Raw genomic sequence first — 22,660 nt, forward strand, 5'->3', positions numbered from 1 at the left:
AACAATCTACAGACATCCACACGCAGTGGCACCAGATCGGGGCTGACAGGCCCATGGCATCCCTGGGGTGTCATCCAGGAACAGCGATTCCATCCTCCTGCACCCTCCTGGCTCAGCTCTTCCTACTTAAAACAAAAACAACACTCAGAGCAACAACCGCAACAACAACCACAACGGAAACACGCATTGAAGGATCGGAGCACGCAGTCTGATCACGTGTACATGCTGTTTATCCCGTTCTACCGTCATCACGCAAGCCTGCCAGTGGAGGGGGCCATGGCCGCTCTGCTCTGGGAGGGGGAGAGGACATGGGCCCGTCACCCACAGGCTCCCCAGCGCTCGGCAGCCACACCCGCGGGACACACCTTGCTGGCATCAAAGAGACCCCTCAAGGAGCCGCTGTGATGAGCCACAGAACCAGTCCGCAGTTCACGGGTGTCTCCATAGAAACAAGCCTTATTGGAAGACGGGATCATCAAAGGACTGAAAAATTTAAGCCTCAGCAGAAAACAGAAAAGCACTTGAAAGATTTTGTTTTTTAACCTAGAAAAAAAAAAAAAAAAGATTGATTACTCATTTTCTGTACGGGAAGTGTTTGGTTTCGCCATCACCGATTCACGGTGGACCCACCTCACTACTCCCAAGTGCAGTCAGTGGGCTGGGAAGAAGTCATCTCTCTGCATTATTCAAGGGGAAATGGCTGAAATGATTCAGCCTTCGATGGCAGAGCTTGAATCATGTGGAAAACGCTCACCCTCCCTGCTGTCCGGAGCTCCCGGACATGGCTGAGACCTGTCCCCCAGGACCCCTGCCCCACGGGGTGGAGAGATCAGGCTGCCCTCCCCTCACCCGACCTCCGCGACGCTCAGATCTGTCTACTACGGGGCTGAAGCCAGTCTGTCCTCCCTCGTGTCCACAGGGCCTCAGACACCGCTGGGCCGCGAGCTGTGTTTTAAGCATGAACACGCCCAGCCCCAGAGCAGGTGCCTGTAATGGGTCACTCTCTGTGCCTACGTGGCTGGGCCCCACGCTGGAGACCCCCGTGAGCACCGGCCTCCGCGTTGCCATGGATGTTATTGGTTAGAGGGGTTCACACTTACGTCGGTAGACTCGGCTGAGGCAAATCCCCCTCCCCAATGCAGGAGGGCCTCATCCAATCAGTTGAAGGCTCGGGGAAAGGCTGAGGTTCCCCAGAAAGAGAGGATCCTGCCTCCATGCACATCGGGCTCCAGCGGCAGCACCAGCTCTTCCCTGGAAGGCCTCCCCTCCTGCCCTGCAGACTGCACACCTGCCAGCACCACGGGTCCCTAAAGCAAACCTCTGTAGGGTCTGTTCTGTGCCCTGAGCTGCACAGGGAAGAGCGGGGCTGGGCTGAGACCCATGTGAGGACATGCCCAGAGCCGAGCTGCCTTTCTGTCCACTGTGACTGCAGCCCGCCCTGAGTCCACTGCCACAGGGGTGACTTGAGCTCTCCCAGCTGGGCCTCCCACCCCTCTGGCTCCAGCTCTCTCTCCAGCCTTCTGCAGCCCTGAGACCTGGTCCCCAGTGTGGGCTGGGTGACACCAGCAGTAAGGTGCAAGCAACGGCTCAGGTGGCCCGGCCTCTGCGACACGGTCCCTGGAAGAGTCCTGACCTCCTCCGAAGATGTGTCCCCTGTGTGGGGGGCAGAGCTGGCACAGGTGGCCAGCCACAGACCCTTCCTTCTACAAGGAACGCCCTGGCCACAGCCACAGCCTGGGGCTCCCAGTACTTCTACCCCCTGCACCTGTGTAAGAGCACAGCTGAAGAGAGGGGTGAAGCCGGGTCATCTCCTGCGCAGGCCAGTCCACACCCCACACAGGGACACACTACAGCATGTGTGGATAGGAACAGGATGGGTGAGACTGGGAAAAATGGAAATGTAGGAGCTCCTCATGGGGAAATTGCCAGGAATTCCAAGACGGAGGCTGCAGAACCCCAAGCCCAGCCCAGGTGACATGGGCCAGCAGTCGGCACAAGGGGATAAGTGCCTGCAGGCCGACCGGGGCCCTCTGCGTGGCCTGATGAAGCTGGCTGTGTGTGTCTCCAAGGAGGGAGGACACACAGAGGGCTGGGCCGCTGGTGTGGGGTCCACACTCCACTCTCCGAGGCCACGTGCGCTCAGTCATCACAGACGAATGACTGGAAAATAAACCTCAGCAGGGGAGCAGTTGGTGCAAAGAACTGTCCGGGGCATATAGTGTGAGGCTTGGGGTCTCAGGCTTTGGAGAGAGAGGTGGGGGGGGGGGGAGGAAGAAGAGGGGGAGGACAGAAGAGGATGGGAGGAGGAGGGGAAGGAGGGGTAAGGAGGAGGGGGAGGAGGAAGGAGGAGGAGGGAAAAGAGAGGGAGAGGAGGGGGAAGAGAGAGAAGAGGGGTGAGGAGGGGAAGGAGGAAGAAGAGGAAGAGGAGGAGGAGGGAATGGAGGGGAGAGGGAGAGGGGGGAGGAGGGAAGGAGGAGGGAGGGAGGAGGGGGAAGAGGAGGGGCCGGGGGAGGACGGGAAGCGGGAGCTGGGAGGGCCTGGACGTGGGCAGGAGATGCAGGAGTCATCAGCAGCTCCTCCAGGAAAGGTGCACACAGAGCCGTGACCTCAGTCACAGGGGGAAAGCAGGTCAACCACCAAGATTTCCCCGTGTCCGTGCAGATGGCACAGAATACAGGAAGGATGACATGGACGAGGGAAGGAAGCCCTCTCACATGGTTTGGCAAACTTTCAAAATTTCTGTCAACGAACCAACATGGGCAGGGATGGGCACCACACAGAGACGGGATGTCCAAGAGCTGGTGGTCCACGCAGCAGAATTACAGATTCTCCCTGTTTCCTGACGACTCTCCTGGTTGCGGGTTGCGGCAATGAGCTGTGATCATCACCAGGAAAGGAAACAAAGCTCTGCCACCAAGGACCCCCGGCTGTGCCCCCTACCAGTTCCGGATTCTGCGCCACCCTGGGGGATCGTCGTGTGTGTATCACAGACTATGTCCACAGGCGGGAGCCCCAGTTCCGCCTTTGGGGCCTTGTCTCTGGGGTCCTGGCGATCCCGCGGCCCTGGGCTTTCCCAGGGTGATGTTCACAAGCCGTGGCGCTCCGCTTCCCGTCGGTGGGGATGCTCCAGCTCCGCCGCTGTCCCCCGAGCCCCAGGTCTGCAAGCCGCCGGCCGAGCTGGAGACCCTGCAGGGAGCCTGGTCCACAGCCAGCCCTTGAAGCTGCAGCAATTATTGTTTTGGCAAAGGGAGCTCGGAGTTCCCAAGGAGGGAAAGATCCTTCCAAGACAGATGGCTTAGATCAGTACCCTGGTCGCTGGACGACTAGTTTCGAACCACGTTCGGGGGGAGGGAGTCTGCATGGGCTTACCCACAGAAGCCCACCGACGGGAGCCCCGACACATACACAGTGATTCTCCCTACATTTGCTCTTGTACAAAACTAGAAACACAAGTCAAAACAACAAATACAAAAAAGCCAGCATCCAGGATGCCCTGGGGTCAACACACATGTTGCCAAAGCTCTAGTCTCTGTAGCCGCCCCCCAAGCCCACGAGTGCTTCCATGCAGAGCCCCCGGCACTTGGCCTGCAGACCCTCACGCCCCCGTCAGCCCAGCTGGGAGCCACCCCTGCAACCTGCTGGTGTGGAGGAAGCCACAGTGTAGACCCTGCTTGGGACGGAGAGGCCTGAAGGCAGCGAGGCAGCCCAGACTCCCTCCTTCTACCCCCCAATGATCCCAAGAAGCACCCCAAAGCCGCTGGGACAGGACAGAGGGTCAGCGGAGCATGAGGAGAACCTTCGCCACAACCGTCTTCAGCTCCCGTGCCCGGTGGAGTCACGGCTCAACACAAGGCAGTAATCGTGGGACCCGAGTCGGTGAGCGGGCTGGCTCGCGGGGAAGGCCTCCACGCTGCCGCAGAGAGACACTCGGCTTCTTTAGGGTGACGGAGAAGCAGAGTCTGGACGCATCTGCCTACGTGCGTATGGAGTCCTACCGGCCCCGATAAACTGCGTCCTGCTCAGCCAGGCCCCTTCCCCTGGGCCCTCCTCACTTTCTCGTGCCGCTAACGCACGGTCAACAGGAACGGCACCTGCGGGCCTGCACTCGGCACACATCCCTACTGTCGGCACATCTGAGCCCACCAGGCTGCCAAGGGCCTGCGCCCTCCTGCCGGGCGGCGGGTGGCAGACGCCGTGGAGCCGGCCACGGGGGTCGGGGTGAGGTGCCTGCGGAGGCAGGTGGGCCACCTCAGCCCCACTCGGCCCGGCGCTGGAGGGCACATGTTGTCGCTCTGCCTGGGCCCACGGTCATCACGTGGCATCGTCCCTCCAGGCGACAGCATGCTCGCTGGGGTCACCAGGGAAAAAGGGACCTTTGCTTCCATCAGGAGATGCTCCGCTGCATGGCCCACTGGGCGGAGCCACAGGCAGAGGAGGAGGGTGAGCCCGGTAGGCTGCCAGGAGGCACTCACGTCCGAGCGCTCGCCGCCCCTCCCCAGCTTCTCAGGCCCAGCGACAGACGTGTAATCCCTTAACACCCAGCTACATCGGACTTCCCAGCAGCATCACTGGCCAACTACCGTGAAGTGGAAATAAGCCAACGTCACCGGGAGGAGAGGCCAGATTTTACAGCTGGCTGGAGGGGTCGGCCCAGGGTGCCCCCCACACCCTGCCCCGTGTGCTCTCTCGACCTCCCCCAGCAGGCAGACAGACAGGTGGACACAGAACATCGGGGCCAGCCCGCAGCAGCGGGCTGGTCCCAGAGGGCTGGGACCGTGGCCACCCCGTCATCCCCACGCCTGCTACTGCCGCGGAACCAGGGAGGCCTCGTGGCAGGACCGACGGGGTAGCACCCCAAGCTCTGGAGCAGCGTGGGGATAACGGGACTGGGAGGCGACAGCAGACCAGTGGCTCTGTCCAGGCCAGGTGACAAGGTCACAGGCAGCAAAGAGAAAGGTTCAAGGAGCACACACACAACACAGAGCACAGGGCAGGGGTCGCAGTGGCAGGGGAGACGCAGGGCGTCCAGCTCCAGTGTCTGAAGATGCTGGGGCCTCGAGGAGGAGACTGGAAGACGGGATGTGAACGTGCACACAGCAAACACGGCGCCCGCGCATTCGCTGGTCAGTGCAACGACCATGCCCAGCTCTGGGCGCCAAGCTCTGGCCATCCGGAGCCGCGTCGAGGCTAACGTTCAGTTCCGGGGTCCAGCTTACTGGGATGACAGATGAGATGAAGAGCCAACGTGGGGAAGAAGGAAGATGAAGAGGAGCTGGAGAGAACGCTGAGAAGTGCCTCCACCTGGAGCAGACCCGGGCCTGGGCAGGAGGCGAGCCAGCCGGCCTGGAGGGAAGGCAAGGAAGGCCCGGTCGGAGCCGAAGACAGTGACCAGAGGAAAGACTCTGGAGCCCGTGTGTGAGAGCAGAGCACTCCTCAGCGGTGGGAAAGGGCGGACGCGCACACAGGTGGGATTTCAGGTCCCGAGCCTGGATGACACGGGGAGGAGGATGCCCTGGGGGGAGGCGTCGCCTCCTGCTACTCGTGCTTGAGACGCCACCAAGAAGGCCTGAGCGGAACATGCTGGCAACCACACCTGGTCGGCCAGACAGCGGAGCTCTTACTAGTTCCAGGGAGACCTCCAGAGAGTACAAGTGTTGCTTTAGTTTACAACTAAATACAGTACTTTCGCCAGCCACTAGAATCAGACCTTGTGAGGTTGAGAAGAGAGACCGCAGAGCCCCAGGATTTTGCATTTTGCCTGGAGCATGCTCCTTTATTAGCCACTGAGACACATGAGTCACTTTCTATTTTAGGGAAAAAGCCATTGAGGTACAAAATAAGACTTTGTTTTTTTTTTTCCGTTAAGGTACATTCAGAGTTCTGGTTTCTAACTTTGAGAACTCGGGGTGATTACTAAGTCGTGCACTTGATGCTTGAATGAGATTAATGTTCCTAAACTGTCCCTTTAATGATCTATTTTAGGAATGTGCGCCCCGACAAAAGGCTAATAAACACCACACAAATTGTCCCCGCTCGGTCAACCGTGAAAATCTGATTCTCAATGATTCGTGATGTCACTGTAATTACAAGGGAAATGGCCATTTCTAAATTCTTACTTATGATATTCATAAGGCATTAATAGATGTGTACTTTTTGGAAGAAATGAGCTCAATTCCAAATATTCAGGGTATAAATTTGGGTAATGAAGTCAAGACAAACTTTATGCAAGAGCTAAAATGACCCCACAGCCCCCATCACACCCGCTGGATCCTACAACGGAGCACAGCACAATCAGGAATCGAAGACGCTGCGCTCACTGCCACAGGCTCTCCCCAGGGGCCGGGCCCGTGCATCCCGCTGACGAACGTCCCTGAAGGAGGAGCCACGTGTCCACCACTGGCCTTCACCGAGGGCTGTAGAGGGCACGGAGGCGAGAACACAGCCTTAGCCCTCGTCTGCGTCCCCCAGAGTCCCTGATACAAGACCCATGTGGAACATTTCTTTTAAAATTCAGCATATGCCCCTCCAAACGCGACTTCCCTTGAGGTAGAGAGAATTAATTCTACAACAGACTGTATTTCTACTAGTAAACCTGCAGTCAAATCTCATAACCAGGTAATCAACTGTGGTTGAGATGGATCTTCTTTTTTCAATAAATTTTGATATATATGTTGTAACATTTTACAATATATAGTGTATCATAAGTTATAACAGACCCTTTGAAAAATAAGTTTAATTTAAAAAAAAAAGTCTAGGGATCCCTGGGTGGCGCAGCGGTTTGGCGCCTGCCTTTGGCCCAGGGCGCGATCCTGGAGACCCGGGATCGAATCCCACATCGGGCTCCCGGTGCATGGAGCCTGCTTCTCCCTCCGCCTGTGTCTCTGCCTCTCTCTCTCTCTCTGTGTGTGACTATCATAAATAAAAATAAATAAATAAATAAATAAAAAATAAAAAATTAAAAAAAAAGTCTAAATGAAGAAGACTAGCAAAGAGCACCTAATTCCACCCTACCCTCATTTTAAATGGCTTCAGGAGTTGCTGGTTTCAATTCTGCTTTTCCCCTAAATCAAGTTAGTCACCACTGATCATCTCCCCAAAGTGGCATTTTGCTCTTGCCAGTTTTTTTTTTTTTAAATCTAGGTAAAATCTTACAAAGAGGAAAAAAGTATTACAGTCCTCTTGCATTATGAATGCCTCTGGTTACCCAGCAGTCCTTAAATAAGCCATTTTAATCTTTTTCTAGGAGACAACCCATGGATGGAGACAGATTGACACAGCTTGGAGCCGCCATTGTGCCGAGCCTCACATGTGCCAAATGTTGATTCTTTGGCAAGTGTGTTCCAGAGACATGCGCTTCTCCTTCTGAGTGTAATTGTCCATGAGTATGTCATTAGCTTGCCCCTGAGAGCCACAGTGTCCCTCAATGTAGACAGAATATTTTCTCTACTAGATCCCAGACAGCTGCTCCCACTCTTAACCAGATCTAGAAAATACCATCATCAACCCCTGCAAAAAAATACTTTCTTAAAATAAAGGGAATATAGAAATGTAAAGACCAAAAATAATCAAAGAATGGAAAGAAAAAATAAGTTAAAAATATTTTTTTCTTATTTTGGCAAAATATCCAGGAAGTTGTTTTTGAATTATTGACATAACATACTTCAAGTATGGTTTTCAATCTGCTCCTTGAGCTCTATCTCCAAAGGATTAAGATAAAAAGTAATAGGAACGTGTTTACGCAAACAGCATATAGCATCCAACGTGGAAGACTCTCAACGCAGGGGCGTCTCTACGTGCCAGGCATCATGCCCCTCTCACAAGAGGGGAAGAAAGTCCCATTGTCTTCTACTCCTTGAAGTGTGTCTTCTGACACAATCTAGAGGTTAGTGAGCATTTTCCCGTCACCCCGATTAGGGTTGGAAGGCCCAGCAATAGCCTTGAAATGTGTTCACTCTTGCAGACTGGGAGCGTCTCTGCTCACTATTCTTTCTCCCTTTGACACTGCGGATGACGTCCACTTCAGAACATGTGGCAGTGTTTCCAGTTTTACAAAGTTCCTAATGCAGTGGGCAGCCTGCACACACGAAACAGTCAACAAAGCATGAATGAACAGAATGGAAACAGTAAGAAAAGAAACATACTGCTAGGGATTTTCTTTTGAAATACTTTTTATTTGTCCTATCATGAATCAGAAATTCCAGGACAAACAACAATGGCTGATATGATTACTGAGCTGTGAGGGGACCTGTAAGAAGTACCCATGGATTAACATTATCTATATCCATACAAGGCGTATGCTGCTGCTATTATTAATGCAGCCATTTTTTTTGGTTTGTTTGTTTTTATTTATTTATTTATGATAGTCACAGAGAGAGAGAGAGAGGCAGAGACACAGGCAGAGGGAGAAGCAGGCTCCATGCACCGGGAGCCTGACGTGGGATTCGATCCCAGGTCTCCAGGATCGCGCCCTGGGCCAAAGGCAGGCGCCAAACCGCTGCGCCACCCAGGGATCCCTAATGCGGCCATTATAACTATTTCAAGAACTAGCAAACATTTAAAAATGTAGCAGGTTCAAACTTTATTATTCCAATTGTGAAAAAAACAGTGCAACAACATATTAATGCAGATTTAATTAGATTTTGTAATCATCTCCCAAACAAAGCTTTGGCTTAAATTTTAATATACCAAACATATTACCTACATATACAAATTGAAGCAATACAGATATAATTTTATATTGCTAAACTATCAAGCTATCCATGGATTTCCCATTTTCAAAAACATTCTAGGTCTAGGTATTTAGAATTCCAGTCAATATATTAGTTCCTTAAAGCAGCAGTTAACACAAGGTATTTCCAGTGCTACAAAGCAAACTGGACAAATGCATGATCCAGCATTTACAGGTCCGTGTAAATGGATGGGACCTAATATAAATGTGTCACTTAAAAGTTATAGTTTTTATTTTTTTTATTTTTTTTCAAGTTATAGTTTTTAAAACTTGATAATATTAGCATCTGTGATCCGTAACTGGAGCTGAGGGAACTCTGGATCCCAAATGCATAGTGAGCAGAGCACGTACCCACTGCCAGGAGCCTTTTTGAAGCAGCCTGTCCACGTTCAGCACCAAGGACACAGCCCGGTGGGCATGGCCTTTGGGGTCCCAGGATTTTTTTTTTTTAATTTTTTTTTTTAATTTATTTATGATAGTCACAGAGAGAGAGAGAGAGAGAGGCAGAGACACAGGCAGAGGGAGAAGCAGGCTCCATGCACCTGGAGCCCGATGTGGGATTCGATCCCGGGTCTCCAGGATCGCGCCCTGGGCCAAAGGCAGGCGCCAAACCGCTGCGCCACCCAGGGATCCCGGGGTCCCAGGATTTTACAGGAAACAAGGAGTTACTCCGTCCCTAGTATTTATCTCTCTGTGCGCGTGAGGCTCCACAGCTGATGGCAATTTCCTAAGCACGACTAGTTCACCTTCCTAAACACATCCTTCAGGAGAGCCCTACATGGGAAGTGGCCATACGAGCTTTCTAGGGCTCTTGAGGAAGGAGATCAGCCCCAGGGGAAGGACAGCTCTGTTTCCCTCAGATCAGGCATTTGCCTCCCACGGCTGAGAGACTTTATGAAGTGTTCACTGTGTGCCGAACAGCAAGCTCAGCATTTCGTGGAAAACCAGGCTGCACAAAGCTCTAACACGGTCGTGCGTACCTATGACATCCAAGTGCCGGCCTGCCCTGCCACGAGAGACTGCTCCAGGCCACAGGGCGGTAGGGTGCAGAAGCTCAGTCCTGCCCTGGCTGTGGTCATGCATTCAAGTCCCAAACCCATGTTCTTAGCCAGTCTCTCTCTCTCCCTCAGGCCCCAATTTATCCATCTGCAAAATCGGAATAATAACAATGTCACAGTATTAACAATAATGACGATAATGCCAGCCCATGCTGACATGAGGCGAGAGATGATGCATATCCACCATCCACCTGTTTGTTAAACTGCCCCTTAGCCACCTCCCAGTCCCTCACAGCACCAGGCAGCACTGAACGCCTTCCCCATTGTCTTCCAGCTTCTAGTGACTTCTGTCCATTCTGGTATAAAAAGGCCAGCTGAACTACAAAGTCCACTCGAAAGCTACTCCCTGCGTGAAACTGTCACTGATCCTTCAGACCCAAATTAAACTGACTTCGTGTCCCATGTCCCTGTTGCACTGTGTCCGTACCTTTGTTACAAACACTTTCCTGCTTGCTGTGTCTTGCTATTTATGTCGATGACTATCTTCCACACTGGATTATAACCTCATTCAACATATGAATCATATTTTTAATCGTCTCTGTATCTCCATCACCTAGGAGAATTCCAAATTCATGGCTCATAGTCAGAAAATGTTCGAAAAATAGATTCATGACCATTAGAACTTACACCCTTGTTGAGGATCCTAGCTAGAGGAATAAAATCACAAATAACAGAATACAGTTGCTTATAAAGGCCAAATGAGTGTTTAACACACCATCTGTTACTCAGTAGGTGACTGATAACTTCTGCTACCCTGATTTTAGGTCTTTTGAAACAGTGTCAATAATCTAGAAGAAACTAAAGTATCACCACTACTTAAAATTATATATATGTGTTTGTATATGTATGTGTGCACTTCTATGTATATGTATGTACATATGTAGGTATATAGTACTTGAGAAAATGAAAAAAAAAAAAAAAACGAGCCACAAACTCAGAAAAAAATATTTGCAAAACAGGTATCTCATGAAGGACCAGGATCCAAAGAATTCTTAAAACTCAACAAGAAACAAACAGCCTAATTCAGAAATGTACAAAAGCCCTGAACAGACACCTCACCAAAGAATGCATACAGATGGCAAATAAGCATATGAAAAGATGCCAACATCATACATACAGCTACTCTGGAAGACAGCCTGGTGGTTTCTTGCAAAGCTAAGCATACTCTTACCATAGGATCCAGCAATTACACTCCTTGGTATTTACCCGAGTGAGCTAAAAACTTATGTCCACACAAAAACCTGCACACAAATGTTTATAGCAGTTTTATTTATAATTGCCCAAACCTCCAAACAATGAAGATGTCCTTCGGTAGGTGACGGATACGTACACTGTGGTCCATGCAGACAATGGATGTTACTCAACACTAAAAAGAAAGGAGCTCTCAGGGTGAGAAAAGACGTGGAGGAAATGTAAATGCACATCACGAAGCGCAAGAAGCCAATCTATAAAGGCTACACACTGTCTGATTCCAGCTCTGTGACATTCTGGAAACGGCAAACTATGGAGGCAGTAAAAAGGTCTATCAAGTGGTTGTCAGGGTTGAGGAAGGGAGGGGTGAACAGGCAGGGCATAGAGGGCTTTTCCGGCAGTGAGATGACTGCGTGACGCTATAATGGTGGACGTGTGTCTTCATACGTTTGTCCAAACCCACGGAATGCACAATAAGAATGACCTTAATGAAAACCTCTGGACTTTAGTCAACAATAACATACTAGTGTTGGTTCATCAGTTGTAACAAAATATATCACACCAATGCAAGATGCTAAAATAGGGACAGCTTGGTGGCGGGGCAGGGGCGACAGGTGGAAACTCTGCTCTCTCTGCTCTTTCTAGAAACCTAAAACTGCTCTTGAAAATAATTTATTAATTCTAAAAAAGCAAATGCTAGCTGCTATCATTATTAGCATTATGCTAGAGGAACAGATGTTCTGAAGCAGGAGAAAAATCCCTGGTGTGCCAGTGTGTGGAGGTGGCTGGCAAGGTGGGAACCTAGGAGCATCCCCATTTCAAATTTCAGGAGGAGGTACAGAGAGGATCAGCTGCCCAAGGAGCCAGTGGCTTGACCTTCAAGTGCAAAATCATGTCCTGGAGTGGGAAGCAGCCAAGAAGGCTACACGACAATACCCTCTGGACTTGTGAATGAGTCCGCTGCATGGGGGAGCTGCGGAAACAGCCACAGGCCCACTTTGATCATCTGGGAAGAACCACCCAAGAGAATGCACATAATGTTTGCCTTTAGTGGAAGAGGCAGTTCTGATCAATTAAATCATATGGAGGCAGCTGAGTACCCTCGGTGTGAGGCCAGCATCTCCACAGGAACAGTTGGGCAAATACCTTAGAGCGTTGCATGAGACCGTTTTTTAGTACAAAGCTTGGATGTGGAATTCTGGCAGACTTCCCAATAAATGTTGCACAGCAACGGTCAATCTAAAAGCTGGTGTACATCACCCCAAGCCTCACGTGAGCATGCAAGTCAATGTCATCGTCATGACACTACTGATGAACGGATGGAAGAGACCCAAGAGGGAGGAAGTGCTTCTCGGATGCTGCAAGCCCGGGAGACAGTGGAGCCGAGTTTATCGGATGCTGAACTTAGACCCGATGACCTTCTGCTAGAAGTGTCGCCCTGCAGTGACTCTCCGAACCCAGAATGTGACTCACTGTCCCAGCAGAGGCTCAACACCACTACCATCACCCACTCCCAAAGCCACGGTGGCAACAACACAACTGCACCCTAAGACAAGTTCTTACTGAGTGTGACGGGCAGACCTGTGCCCCCCAAATTCAAGTGCTGAAGCCCTAACCACCGCCCTCCGCACCTCAGAATGTGGAAATAGGTCTTTACAGATGTAGCTGGATAATACAAGGTCACAGTGGAGTCAGGTGAGCCCCATCCAATCACTGTGGTCCTTATAAAAGGGGGCATCGGGACATGGATCCCCACATCGAGTAAAGACATAGGCAGAGGTGGGGTGATGTGCCCACACACCAAGGATGCCAGCCAGCCTTCACGGGGAGCTCACCCTGCCAACACCCTGACCCTGGCCTTCTAGCCTCTGGAATCCAAGAGAACAGATTTCTATCATTCAAGCCCAGGTCTGGGGGGCTGTCACGGCCGCCCTGGGAGATTAGCGGCCTCAGGGTGAGGAGGAGCTATCATTTATTTCCCCAAATCTACAAACCACTAGGAAAGAGACAACAAATCTCCACTGTGCGTCAGGAATGAAAACTGCCGACTGGTCAGGAGCACATCAGCACCCTGATGGGGAGGGCTGCAGGCCGGGGGGCGGCGTGGGCATCAGGCTGCCCTTCCCGGATGCCTGGCTGGCCCCTCTCCCCACAGGGCCAGCAGGCTTCTCAGTCCATCTGCGGATTTCCGAGAGAACCCTGTCGCTAAGCTCTCCTGCTCCCTTTTGCTGTTGCTAGGTCAGTCGTCAAACCACGCTGCCTTCAGATGACCCACACACAACCGTGATTGAGAACTCGGCCCGCACCCTCATCCTGGGTTCTTTCCAAAGGAAGGACAGCTCTTCCCCCCATGGGCACCAGACAGAGTGCCGTGGGGTCAGGGACCAGCTTTGTCTTCCACGGGTGCTCAGGCTCTTCCTCCAAGAAGCACCCACTGGGTAACACTGGCAGGAAACTGAAGCATTCAGTAACCGACTGTGGGTAAAGACCATGGACGGGAGCCCCAGGGCATGGCAATGTCTACTGCTGCCCTGATCCTGTCTGTGGGCAGAGCTGCTGGGAGATAAACAGCCTCCTGTCCCCTTCCCCCACAAGACATGAGCAGGAATAGTGGGGGGATGGGCAGAGGAGCCCCCCCCCCTGCAGGAGGAGCCCCCAGGAGATGCTCCCACGGCCTCCAAAACACCCCAGGCAGCTCCTCCTGGGACAACCGGGGAGCCACACACATGGGCCACCCCAACATCCAGCTTGAGTCTCCCGTCCCTCAAATACCTAGGCACGATGGCCCATATCTACTTTAAAAAGCAACATGACTGGGCAGCCCGGGTGGCTCAGTGGTTTAGCGCCCGCCTTCAGCCTGGGGTGTGATCCTGGAGGTCCGGGATCGAGTCCCACATTGGGCTCCCTGCACGGAGCCTGCTTCTCCCTTTGCCTGTGTCTCTGCCCCTCTCCCTCTCTCTCTCTCTGTCTGTCTCTCATGAATAAATGAATAAAAATCTTAAAAAAAAAAAAAAAAGCAACCGGACTGACAAAAAGGCTGGAAATCCCCCCAAAGCTTTGCACCACCCACTCACTTGAGGAAGAGTCTTCTGTCTTTGCCATGCCCACCAAGATGCGTGGTCTTTGCAGCAAGCAGCCCTTACTAAACCCCAGGTCTTTCCTAAAGGAGTAACGTGGTTCAGGTCTGGGGGGCATCATCGGAAGGGGGAAGAGGAGTGACAGGTGCTTGCTGACACAGCGAGGACGTGCTTGGCATCTGCGGTCCCCTACACCCAGCTGCAGGGGCAGGGCTGCTGGGGGCATCACATGCGTGCCTGGTGGGACATCCAGGAGCTTAGGCTCGCCACTGTGCATCCACACAGGGTCCCAGCAATGGCCCAACCATCCTCTGGAGACTGTGGTCCCTCCACAAAACGGTGTAGAATTGCACCGAAGTAACATAATCCCAAAGGATAAACTAGATGACATCGCAAAACGCACACCACACCTTGATCATCTGATTGCCAGAAAGCCGGATGCTGGGACCCTCTCTTCCTTTCCCAAAAGCAGGACGCCTGCAGCCATTTCCCACTGGAGTCAGCAGCAGACCCGAACCACGGCCATGCACAGCTCGTCCCAGCACGGGGCATCTCAGGAGCTGACGGCCATCCGGGCTTCCTTGTGGTGAGAGGGCCCAGGCAGGCGGCCCGGACCAGGGGTCCCGCCCACCTCCTCACCTCTGCACACACGTCTGAAGCTCAGCAGGCAGGTCGGCAAACAGTGTTTTACTGCAACCAGAATGATGCTGTGCCGCACGCCTTTTGTGATGGTAAATCCTAAACACACACGTGGGTGCATTTGCTTTCCCTCTGAAAGGTAAATGCACAAAAAACAAGTGGAACTGGGTGTGCAGAAGGAAAAAACAGCCCCTGTGTAGACAAGGTGAAGGGTCTCACTGAACAGCGGTGCCGTCAGGGCTGGGAAGGCTGCACGTGGGCGCGCTCTGCGAGCTGCCCGTGGGAGCCTCTCGTCCGAGAGCAGTTCCCACTGCGTGCAGGCCTCGCCCTCCCACGCCACGTGCCAGCGTGTCCTCCACATACCAGTCCAGGTCCCAATATTCCTTTCACAGAAAGAAGATGCTAAAGCTGCTTGGGGGTAAGGGGCGGGGACGGGGGGTGGGGAACGGCCACAAAAAGATCTTCCAAATGTGCTGCTTCCTGGAGGTCAGCGTGTTATTCTCTTAAATTCTGAGCGCAGGAACGCGCCTTTGCTCCTTCCTCAGTCACACATCCCTACCTATATATTTTAATGCTGGTATGAAAATACGTTTATTGTAGAAATTTCTAGAAATGAAGATGTCATGCCGCCCGGGGTCATTACATTACATTACACTTTAACACTCTGCTTTCTTAATTGCGCTGGCTACAAAATTGTACAGTTCCGCACAATTCAATACGGCAAGTGATTCGGCTAATTTTTTTTAATATCCATTATGGCTTTTAAAAATCTCGATATTTATGGTGACTTTACAATGGGAATGGGAACTGATATACCCCTAAGGCAGGAGAGAAAAATGATCGCAAATAATTTTCCTGGGTTTCTATCCAGCAACTGTTTTTGAAAACACCTCGAAACCAAATATTGCCTGGATTCAAAATAAAGGCTTTGCAATCGGCTTCAGCAGCGGACTCTCTCCTTTCTCAGGTGAAGTGCGTCTCTGGCATGATGATCCTGATGGTGCAAGCTCAGAGCTACCAGCGGAGAGCGGTAAGTAGTGGAAGAGGATTAAAAATCACAACGTGTCACCCAGAAACTCCCTAATTAAATTAACGCAGCAACAGCCATTCCCTGAGAAATCAGCGCAGCCCGGTCAGCACAGGACCCGCCAGGCGGCACACGGCGCAGGCACGCACACAGCTTGCCCACTGTGCTGCGGCCCTGCGAGCACCCGGGTGTTCCTTCCTTCGAGCCCAGCCCAACACCTGCCCATCGCCCTGTGGGACACCAGGAGCCCCGGGCGGTATGTGCTCCGATGCAGCCTTGGTGACACTCCGCTTTTTCAAGACGGCCTGGGGTCAGGACATCCATTGAACCTGATCTGTCGTTAGAAGGAAGGCAAGGTGAGGTCACACCACGCGTCTGCTCGGCACACCCAGGGCCTCGGCTCGTGAAGGCAGGAGTGCGGCCGGGCCCTCCCGGCACCATCCTCGGGGAAGCTCCGCAGCGAAGCAGAGCAAACGTCCCATCCCCGTGAGCGCTGTCAGGAGGACTCAGGACTTCGGCGTTGAGGAACATGCGTACGTTTGAGGCAGGGACAGCAATGTCAGCATGTCAGGCAGACACTTGGCCACTTGGGCAGGATGCTCACGGCCACAAAGCCTTAGCAATCCTATGGTGGAGCCTGGAGAGACAGCCCCCCTGCTGGGGTCATACAGGGAACGGAGGGGAGGAGGCACACAGATGCGTGGCCCGGGGCAGACGCGGCGTCCCGTGGGTCCCGGCCTGTGTGGCCCCTGCCAGCACCATGCAGCGCGGTCGGAGGGGTGTCCACACGCCAGCGATGATGCATGCCGCCCCCGCCCCACCGGGTCCACGCTCAGGTCCCTGTCACCCCATGTGGCTCCTGCAACCACGTCAGAAGAGCACCCAGCTTCTCTGAGGAATCCCTTCCTTGGTCAAATAAGGGGGTGAGTGAGGATATTTGTGTCACTGCTATATCCACGTGCACGGAAAACGCGTAGGGAAAGCACCTCCGTGCGAGGTACACACGTGCGCACACCCAGAGCCTCGGTGCCCCGTGCCCTCCCTGTAAGAGGACAGCAGCCACACATGCATTCAAGACAGATGAAACCCAGAATGGAACAGGTGGAGGAGAGTAAGCAGGAAACAAGGCCAGTGGGGAGAGCACCTGAGGCACCCAACACGCAGCAGAGTCTCGCAGAGCTTTAGCCCCTTGAACGTCTAAGAGCAAATGGTTTTGCTGAATCGGATCCTGGGCAACATGCACTCAGCCCAAGCGCCGCCCCGCTGCCCCCAAGAGCAGCTGCAAGGGGATCAGAGCAGCCATGATGGAGGTGCCCCACGGACAGAGGAAGGGGCGGCACTGGAGAAGCCACCCAGGATGGTCAAGAGCAATGGAGAGGGCACAAGTGGTTATGTGTGTTAGGATTTCCTGAGGCTTCGAGCCAAGTAGTGGTTACTTCTACCCGCTAGGAAAAGGTGACGGGTGGATCCAGCTTCACACCCAGGAGTTGGACTGCAGGCCCCGCCACCACCCTCTCCACCCCTGCTCCACAGCTGGGCCACGGGCAGGGGACCAAGGCCACGCACGGCCAGCCCCCGGCGCCGGGAGGAGGCAAAACCCGCCGCAGGAACCGCGTCCGGGCCTTGAGTGTCCCCTACTGTGGAGGCAGACTCCGAACATCAGCTGCAGCCCCAAGGGGCAGCTCAGGGCGGCCAGTGGGTCCCGCTCTTGGGCGGGCAGGCACGTGGGCCCCGTCCCGGCCATCAGGAGCTGGAGACCAAGTCCCTCCATCCTTCCTCGGATGGACAAGCTTGTTCCCTCACCATAACCGGCTGGGGGGGGGAGGGGGGAGGCAGGTTCAATCCACCCCCACCTCTCGTTCTGCGCATGAAGGGAAACTAGAATAAGAAGAAAAGTGAGCCTTTCCCCCCAGCTGTGTGTTCGGAGTGTGAGTCCACAGGACGGACCACCGCGTCCGCCTGCCCTCGCGCCCCCGCCGCTCACCGGGGACCTGTGCCGTAACACCAGGTCCTTGCCACTCATTCTGGGTGCCCTGCGAGCCATGGACAGCGGAAGAGGGTGGCTCCTGCGGTGCTGTGGGAAATGCACGTGCCTCCGAGCACCACAGAGCTGCTGGGGCTCCAGGCCGGGCCACGTCCTCTACCACTGGGGCTCCTGGGTCGCAGCTCACAGCTGCCGGCCGCCCTGTCTCCCTTCCCCGTAACCTGCCGCCAGTCGAGGAGGAGCCCCGACACCTCCATGAAACTGCCTCCTCCTCCACCAGGAAGGCCCGGGGAGGCTGTGCCGGTCTAGGAGTCAGGTTAGTACAAACAGCACAGCCAAGAAACGAACAAGACGTCTCAGAACCAGTCAGATGCTCCTGCAGTGACCTCAGGAAGCAGCTTCGAGATCTGCGGAGACGAGTGGAACACGCACAACCTCAGAAAGATGTGTTTGCAAAAAGCACGACAAAAACACGCGCGAAAGCAAATGCGTGTTTACTGTACTTTGACCCGAAACCCTTGCTTCCATCCTGTGGCTGCAACTGTGTCTGTGTGGCTGCCCGCATGCCTGCGTGTCTGTGTCTGTGAGCGTGAGTGTGCCGAGGTCCATCTGCTGAGAGGCCGCCCGCCCGGGGCCACGTCCTGGCTCCCACTCAATCCAACGGAAAACCCGGAGATGAAGCCACACGCCGTGCCCCAGGGCACTCGTCAAGCACCAGTGTTTGGAGGGCTGGTCGGTCCTTTATTTAGCATATTTACGGCACGGAGAAGCCTATTAAACATAATGCTCCAAAGATGACCCATCACTATGCATGAGGGCTGCTGTTTCTAACAAAAGACAGGCCCATGGTAGGAAAACAAACGCATAGGGAGACAGGACAGTGCTCGCTGTCTCGCCAATGTGTCCAGCCCATCGCTTCCTCCTGAAACTGGGGAGTCCAAATAAAAAACTCCCAGTCCCCGGCACTTACGGGCCGTGGCGGAGGCTGAGCAATGGGCCGTGTTCCTCTCTAGGACCCTCCTTCGTGGAGACAAGCTCAGGGTGGGAGGAGGGTGCGAACCGCATGTGTGGGGTCAGCATGCTGGGGCAGTCCTGGCCCCCACCGGATCCCCACACACCTCCTGTGCCCTAGCTCACCTGTGACCCACGCTCACTTTCCTCCGTCCCACACAGCCAGCGCCTCCTCGCGGAGCAGGGACAAACCAGCACGGGGACCAGAGACAGAGCCACCGCGTTCTCATCTGCAGAACACACACGGGTGTGTGCAGGGCCTACGTGTTAGTGGCTGGGGGAGCACATTACCACACGGCCATTCGGGACACATCCGCAGAGGCAGCAGCCCCAAGGAGGGACCCCGTGCAGCTGGCACCTCCCCTGCCAAAGGCTCTAGCCGGTGACAACTGAGGGACGCCAACTGGGCAACCTAGTGCTCAGCTGGAGGCCCTCACATGTCTATCGTGCGAACCCTGAGGGGCAGTGTCTGGGCAGCCTGGCCCAAGACCTGCATGCAGGATGCCCAGAAACTGGACAGACGGGCCCTGTTGGAGCCACCCACCGCGTGGAAGGGACATATGGTAAGGGGCATCATAGTGAGCACACGGGTGCCAGCGGGGGGCATGATGCAGAGGGGACAGCACCACGGAGCTCGCTGCCTAGAAGCGAATGTGGTCGAGGAGAAGGAGGTTGGCACATTTTACAGGTTACATAAGGAACGTGAAGCAGATGTGGCATGAGAGTCTCCACGGCCCCATCAGCACCCGTTGGGGACAGTCTCCTTCGTCGGCCCCCCGCTGCTGCACAGGGCAGCTACCCCAAACCAGCAGAACCGCTGGGCCCCGCACACCACACGCAGCCGGAAGACAAGGAGGTGCTTCTGCACCTGATGCTCAATGGGACCCATCTGTAGACCCGGGCCCTGAGCAACCAGGGTGTCGCCTACACCCCTGACACAACACCCCGTGGGAGCCCTCGAGGCAGCTGTGAGTCCCCTGCCCCGCCCTCTGCGGTGCTCAGGAATGAACCCCGCAAGGTGCCACCCTTTATATGACTGGCCGGGAGGATGGCGCCGACAACCTGCAAAGGCACAGAACCTGGAGGGGTTCCCGGGGATACCCGGAGCCCGCGCTCTCGACGCGCGACCCGTAAAAGCAACTGGGGACTCTGATGCGGTGGCTCTGTCTCTTTAACAACCACATCCTTCAGGGGAGAGCCAGAATGGAGGTCTCGGGATGTGAGGAGCCTGCAAAGTGTCCGCGAGCATCTGTGAGGCCACCAGACGAAGAGAAGTCAGACAGGAACTGTTCCACGATCCCATGAGTGTGCGAGACCGTGTGCACCTGCTACAGGCGACCATCCGCAACACGAGCGCCCTCGAGGCCCAGAAGTGTGCAAATAGCAGAAGCCCTGCTCCCCTTCCACCACGCCGAGAAGCAAAACGCTTCGTGCCATTCGATAAATGACAGACACAGAAGATTCCTGCCAGAATACGTCGCTTCTGATCCCCGCCGGATGCAGAGCCTTTTTATCAAATCCATGTGGACAAGAAGGCAGTTCCACAATAACTTGCTTCTAAATAGAAATGTCGACTTTTCCCCCTGATGCTAGTCAGATGAAGAATGCTAATTTTACTACCAGTTATTATCTCGAGATAATCATGAATAAGATAACGACCCCATGATCAAATTTCTGGCAACGGCTGTATCTTTGAAAATAACTTACTGAGTCAGAGTTTCAGACACAAGCCTCGGTGGATGCTGGGTATGTGCACAGATGCTGGGAGATGAGTAACTTTGTATTTTAAATGCAGAGGGTGAATAAAGGAAGCCCCAATTAGTGTGTGGAGGTGTATTTATTCAGAAATACCCTGTACATGTTGTACACGGGGTCATAATGCACATTGTGTGGAGGTGTCTGGTTTTATCTCGAGACCCACACATGGAGGAAACTGTAAATGCACAGCACCCGTTAGAATTTTGTCTCTGCAGGTCTTGTGCCACATGCAACGCTCTCCCGGGCACTCCCCCCGCCCTGCCCCTCAGGTGGGCTCTCTGAATCCAGCGTGTGAGCATGTGTGCACGCGCACGCACGTGCGTGGTCACTGTACTCCCCCTAATGAGCACCGAGCCACTGCAGCACACGGAGGCTACCAGGAGAGAGGACATGCTCTCTCCGAACTGTCCGTATCATTGGCGGAGCTCGGTTTCCATGTGTGCAGCATCCTGAGAGCTCCCACCCCGTCTGCATGGACACTGTATTTTGTGGGGTGGGGGGGGTGGGGGGTGGAGAACGTCTGTGAAATCCACTACCGTAAAGATGCCCTCATTTGGGGGAAAAAAAAAAAAAAGCAAGCTCCCAAACAAATGTTTAAATGAAACTGATGTTGCTCAAGAAAACAAAAAGTGCTTGAAGTTATTAATGCCGGTTTAATAAAATGAGAGTGGACAACTGAAGCTCATCTGCCAAATGCACAACATCCTCAAAAGGCATTCTGGCCTGACGGGTAAGACACGACGCCGTCACCCCGGGGAACCGGGTGTTCATCTTGCACGGACATGTTTCCAATCTGAACACTGCTATTCCACTTATTTTCGGGTTATTCACTTTTGCTTTAGCCGTAAATAAATTGAAGTAAGTGGCTTAAGATGCAGTATTCGTCGCCCGCGAACACTTCCTGGATGAGGCGCTGCGGATGGCGGAGAACCAGGCTGGCTGGACATGAGCCTGCCACCCGGGCGGGCGTCTGCCTTCCCCTCACGGAGACCTTCCGACACGTGAGGCCTCCGTCGGGGAGACCCCACGCGGGCCCCCACCGCTGGCCGTGTCTGGGGGAACGTGCCCCTCTAGGGCACTAACCGCGTTAGTGATGAGTGGTCCTGGGCGAGCACCTGTTGCTAAGTGCAGCATGAGTCACGAAAAGCCAGGAAAGTCCCACTGACTTGTTCTATTTTCTGAACAAATTAAAGGCCACAAAATATTCCACTGGAACACGGAGCCTGCCTGCGGAGACGCAGCCAAGCTTTGGGGACAGAATTATGAATGAAATAGTCAATATTCACCTACATATGGGCAAACCAATAACATCCTAGTGGACATGCTCAGTCTGCAGGAGCATAATACCCACATATAGGGCGTCTTGGTCATTTATAACAGCAACTTTTAAAGCCAGCTACTGCCTACATGCCTGAGTTGATAACAGAATCCCTTTCTTGACATTCTTTTTCATTGGAAAGGGGCAAGCCACTACTGTTTAGAGGCGTGAACAATTTTGCACAAGGGAAAGCAAATTTTTAAAAAATGCCAGCAAAGCAAGACAAGAAGCATGAAAAGCAGCATCCTCAGGGAACAGCTCGTGCTCCTCGCTCAATGCACCTCATCCCCGGGGGACAAAGTTGCCTCCGGCAAAGCCTCCATGGGGGTCAAGGCTGGAGGCCCCGGGGTCCGCCCCCCCTCCCAGAACGTGTGCTCTGTGGCCTCACAGGAAACCTCAGCAATTCCCATTCCTCTCCTCCTCCGCTGTCACCTCCCGGGGAACAGAGGACAGCCACTTGCCAGGTACTAAAGGCTGGAGTCTCTTGCCTTTGAAGAGGTTTCGGTTTTCAAGGCACACAGGGCAGGGGCCGAGCGAGCACCTCGCCGAGAGCTTTCTCCTTTCTTTCAGCCCCTTTAATGCAGCTGATAAGCGGCACTGAGCCCCCCCCCCCCCCCCACTAGGCATTACAAAGGAAGCTGCCTCCACAGGCTCCTCTGTCTCCCTGGCTCCATGGGAAAACACAGGTCTTAACTGCAGGTCCCTGGATTTACTCATTCCCACAGGGATGCCGGAACCAGCAGCCTGGCCGCTGCGTCTCTGCTGTAATAAATGGGAGCGCCCAGAATAGTTCCTGCATTGCAAACTGCTCGGGTATTCGGTCGTGGTCGCAGTAACGGGGACTGGGGACCGACCTCGTGCTCTCAGAA

The 22,660-nt window shown here is 53.9% G+C and overlaps 1 protein-coding gene across 5 annotated transcripts in view; it reads right to left on the minus strand.

Moving 5' to 3' along the window:
• DLGAP2 (DLG associated protein 2) overlaps positions 1 to 22,660 on the minus strand; it is a 687,758-nt gene that overhangs the window by 406,345 nt on the left and 258,753 nt on the right. The window lies entirely within an intron of this gene.

Source organism: Vulpes vulpes, chromosome 16 (genome assembly GCF_048418805.1).
Source record: "Vulpes vulpes isolate BD-2025 chromosome 16, VulVul3, whole genome shotgun sequence".
NCBI lineage: Eukaryota > Metazoa > Chordata > Mammalia > Carnivora > Canidae > Vulpes > Vulpes vulpes.